This window comes from Capsicum annuum, unplaced genomic scaffold (assembly GCF_002878395.1).
Source record: "Capsicum annuum cultivar UCD-10X-F1 unplaced genomic scaffold, UCD10Xv1.1 ctg2102, whole genome shotgun sequence".
Taxonomy (NCBI): Eukaryota; Viridiplantae; Streptophyta; class Magnoliopsida; order Solanales; family Solanaceae; genus Capsicum; species Capsicum annuum.
In genome coordinates, this window is record NW_025826916.1 from 29,552 (window position 1) to 34,136 (window position 4,585).

Sequence of the window (4,585 nt, forward strand, 5' to 3'; positions counted from 1 at the left end):
TTGATCTTCATCAAGTCGGGGTCCATTGCTTGCTTTTCCTTTATCTCAACAACAAGAGACAACTGAGATACCAAAAGCACAAATGCACCACTATTCTCAAAGTCCACAAGTCAAACTCTAAGATTATCCAAATGGTGAATGTCCTTCACCAATTCCTGCTTATCCTTATTTGCATATGCCAAACTTTTCATGGACAATCTACTAAGAGCATCGGTGACTACATTCGCCTTATCGGGATAGTAATGAAGACACATATCATAGTCTTTCAATAACTTAAGCCACCTTCTTTATCGGAGATTTAACATCTTTTGAGTAAACACATATTGTACTCTTATGATCGAAAAAGATATCGATATGAACCTCATAAAGATAATGTCGCCAAATCTTTACTAAAAAAACCATGACTAACAAATCTAGGTCATGAGTAGGGTTGTTCTTCTTATGAAAATTCAATTGCCTAGAAGCATAAGCCACCACCATACTATATTGCATCAAAACACAATCGAGACCGACACGAGAAACATCATAATATACCATAAAACCATCACTACCTTCGGGTACGATCGAAACCAGAGACGAAGTCAATTTAGCTTTTAAATTCTCAAAACTACCCTCACACACATCAGACCATAAGAACTTAACCTTTTTATGTGTCAATTTGGTCAATGGGGCAGCTATAGTAGAGAAACACTCCATGAATCTTCTATAAGAAATAAACCTTTCTTTAGGCATTAGGGAACCAATTCCCATTCAATGACTGGCTCATTGGGGAATTTGAAAATAACTCTACAGGTCCAACAATCTAAAGCAACAATGAAAGAGTACAACAAATCCATTCCTAGAATGATATCGAAATCGACCATGTTCAACTCTATCAAGTCTCCAAGAGTATGTCTACCATCAACTGATATTACACACCTCTTATAGACCCTTCTAACAATCACAGGGTCTACAAATGGAGTAGAAATAGAAAAATGAATCGACAGACTCTCGAGGACCATAATTAAGATGCAAAGCCATATACGATGTCACATAAGAAAGAGTAGACCCTGGATCAAGAAAACAATACACATTATGGGAGAAAAGTCTCAACATACCCATGATAACATCGGGAGAAACCTCAAAATCCTGGCAAGTAGAAAGTGCATACAAGTGGTTCCAGCTAATGCCGGTGCCAGAAATAAAAGCAGAGACTGACATTACACCCTTTGGTGCGAGAGTAGATGGAGTAGCAATAGGGGACCTATTTGCCAAAAAATCTGCTAGGAAAGGGCACTCACGCTATATGTACCCAACCTGACCACTATAGAAATATCTATTTCTACTCTTCTCATACTAACCACGATGACTCTAATCATAGTATCTGGAAGGAGGGCGAGATGGAGCCGACTGGACACCACTATCTTGGAATTAGGCACCCTGTACCTAGGACCCACCACTAAACTGAGTTCGATAATCACTCAAAAACTTTAGTTAAGGAGAGAAAATACTAGCCGAGAAGAAAGAACTCGAACTCCCTCATTTCTTCTATGGCCATTTGCCATCATTACCACCACGATGCTCCGAAGGCCTAAATTTTTTTCCTTGTCTCTCACTAAGATCAACTTACTTCTTTTTCTCTTCTTATACTTGTTGTATATACACAATCAACCTAGAAATATCCATGTTCTCAATCAACAAGGCTGCCTTGCTCTCAAGGACTAACTCACAGGATAATCTCTTGACAAACTTACATATTCTACCCCTCATGATAGAAACCATCTCGGGAGCATACCTTGATAATTGATAGAATTTCAAGGCATACTCTTTAATGGAAATCCTTCGTTCTTTCAAGTTCACTACTCTTTCACTTTAGCTTTCTCAACTCTTGAGGAGAGAAACGGCTAAGGAAAACTGTAGAGAAATCCTCCCACATGGAAGGACTAGCATCAACTTCTCTAGTCAACTCCCACCCTTCATACCATTGGTAAGTTACATATTTCAATTGGTAGGAAGAAAACTCAATGGCCTAAATCTCCGAAGCATGCATGATTCAAAAGATCTTCTCTATTTCATCAATAAAGCCTTGAGAATCCTTCTCAACTTTTGCATCGGAGAACATAGGAGAGCTCAACCTCATAAATTAGCCAATTCTTATAGACTTAGATGAAATGGTAGCCAGAGCATCACGCTCCACTTGAGAAGCTACCAATTGAGTCAAGAGGTTGATAGAGCAATAAAACTCAATATTTGTAGCATCCCTTTGAGGTAATGGAATAAGAGGGTCGCTGTTATAGTCGGGGTTAGTGGGGACAGGTAGAACCCTATAAAGATGGTCGGATGCCGCAACCCTAGCCCAGGTTCAAACTCCAAAAGTTGGACGAGCTTCATCAATAGAGCCCTCAGAAGGGTTTGCCTAGGTATCAGATCTCCTTAAAGGCATGATCTGAAAGGTAGCAAACAGAAATCAAAAGAATCTATAACCTTAGAATCTATAGCTTGATATGAAAAACAAGAAAGTGAAAGATTTCCTAAAATGTCTCGTAGCTCCTGTTTTACAAGTGTGGTGCTTTTCACACCCATAAAAGAGAATCTACTTAACATGGTACTATGGACAACCAACTAACCATAAACCTAGGCTTTGATACCAACTTGACATACCCTAAAATTGGGCCATGTCGTATAGGCACCTCAAGCCCACATGAACCGAAGGTTGCCCCAATAACCCATCATAATTATCACATCAATCGTAAGGGTTAGGTGAATCCGACCATATAATGAGATAGAGAAAAACATACTACAAGTCATAAATTAAACATGTCTAAACACTTCATTAGATTTATCAACTAACCAATATACCTAAGTCTACATTCTTCCATAATACTTTTATATAAATTAAAGTTTAGAAATGTATATATCGGGACAAGCCCCCAACAATAGCCAAACCAAGTCAAAATGAGACTAAGTCTAAGGATAGAGGACCAAGAATGAATGTCTTCTAAAATAATGATGCTCACCACTCTATAGTCAATGGACGAACCACTTTGATTACATAATCACTGCGCATAAAGAAAAGATGACGCTTCGACTCCTATGTCACGTGGGGACATAGCGCCCAAAGATGGTTAGCGGTTGGAATGCTAGCACGTAACTCATGAATAAGGATAAAATAGTATCATAATTTAACAACAAGTCAATATATATCATATTTAATCAAATTCACAATCTTATCCATATATATAGACATATCATATACTAACCGAGGGGGCAAGTCTTATTAACACTTGGAAGCACTCATTCATTATACATGCAATGGAGGACTCCAACCTTCCATATTTATAGATTCAAGAATTTCTCATTAGGCATAAAACTTTAACCGTATTCACATATCATCATGTAAGGGAATCTAACCACATACAAAACCATTTAAGTAAGGGACTCTTACCATATACACATCTATTTACGAGAGGGACTATAACCACTCACACACATTTATATAAGTGAGGGACTCTAACCACTGACACACATCTATTCAAGCAAGGGACTCTAACCACATGCTCGCACTTTAGGCAAGGGACTATAACCTTATGTCATATTAGATTGGGGACTCTAACCCTAAGCTAATTCAATTGGCGAGGCACTTCGACCTCATAAGATCACATTGTGCAAGAGAGTTTAACCACAAGCAATTCCATTAGGCAATGGACTTTAACCTTAAGCCATCACATCTACCATTATCCGATATTGAGACTTTAACCTTTTGTCCATGCATCTATATTTATTCAATTCCACACATAAGGACTTTAACCTATTTGGCTGATTCAACACCATACATGACCACGTGGTCCTCATTGAAGCCTTCATTGTTCAACCATTTTAATAGGCCAATTCCTTAATTTAAGTCATTATATAATTCAAACTATGGTCCTCAAGACCCTTACAAGCCATTCACACTTCATTAGCAGTTCTATATTACAATTATGTTTAACACATAATTTAAGTTCATTTTCATGCTAGGGACTTTAGCCCCCTTCTTATTCATCAAACCAACAAAGTTATCAATTGCATAATACATGGCTTATTTTACCTTCACAATATCATTTATCAAGAATTCTTACATATTTTTCCATTTCCCTAGTTCAAAACATCATCATTATGTAACTAGATATCTCACTTAAATATTTTTACAAGTACCTTGTGTACATGCCTTTACTAAGGCCAATTTCATGGTAGAAACTATCAAGACTAGGGTTAATCAAGACCCAAATATTCGACCATATACAACAAGCATTCACATCCACAAACTACTATCAATAACATGTATAAACATAAGCCTAAGCAAGAATTATAATTATTCATAATTAGGCAACAAAACCCTTTTCATTTGATTTCAAAACCACCATGTATACTTACTAATCAAAGTGTTAAAATACATGGGTTTAGAGTTCTTTAGCAAGAGGAAGAGTTACATGCCTTAGACAACTTGAATCACCAAGAATATTGACTTCACTTTGCCTCTTAAAGATCATTCTTGAAAACCTAGCCTATAATCCTTCAAAGATGAGCTTGAGAGAGCATTTAGGGTGTTTGATCCACAACAATGGAT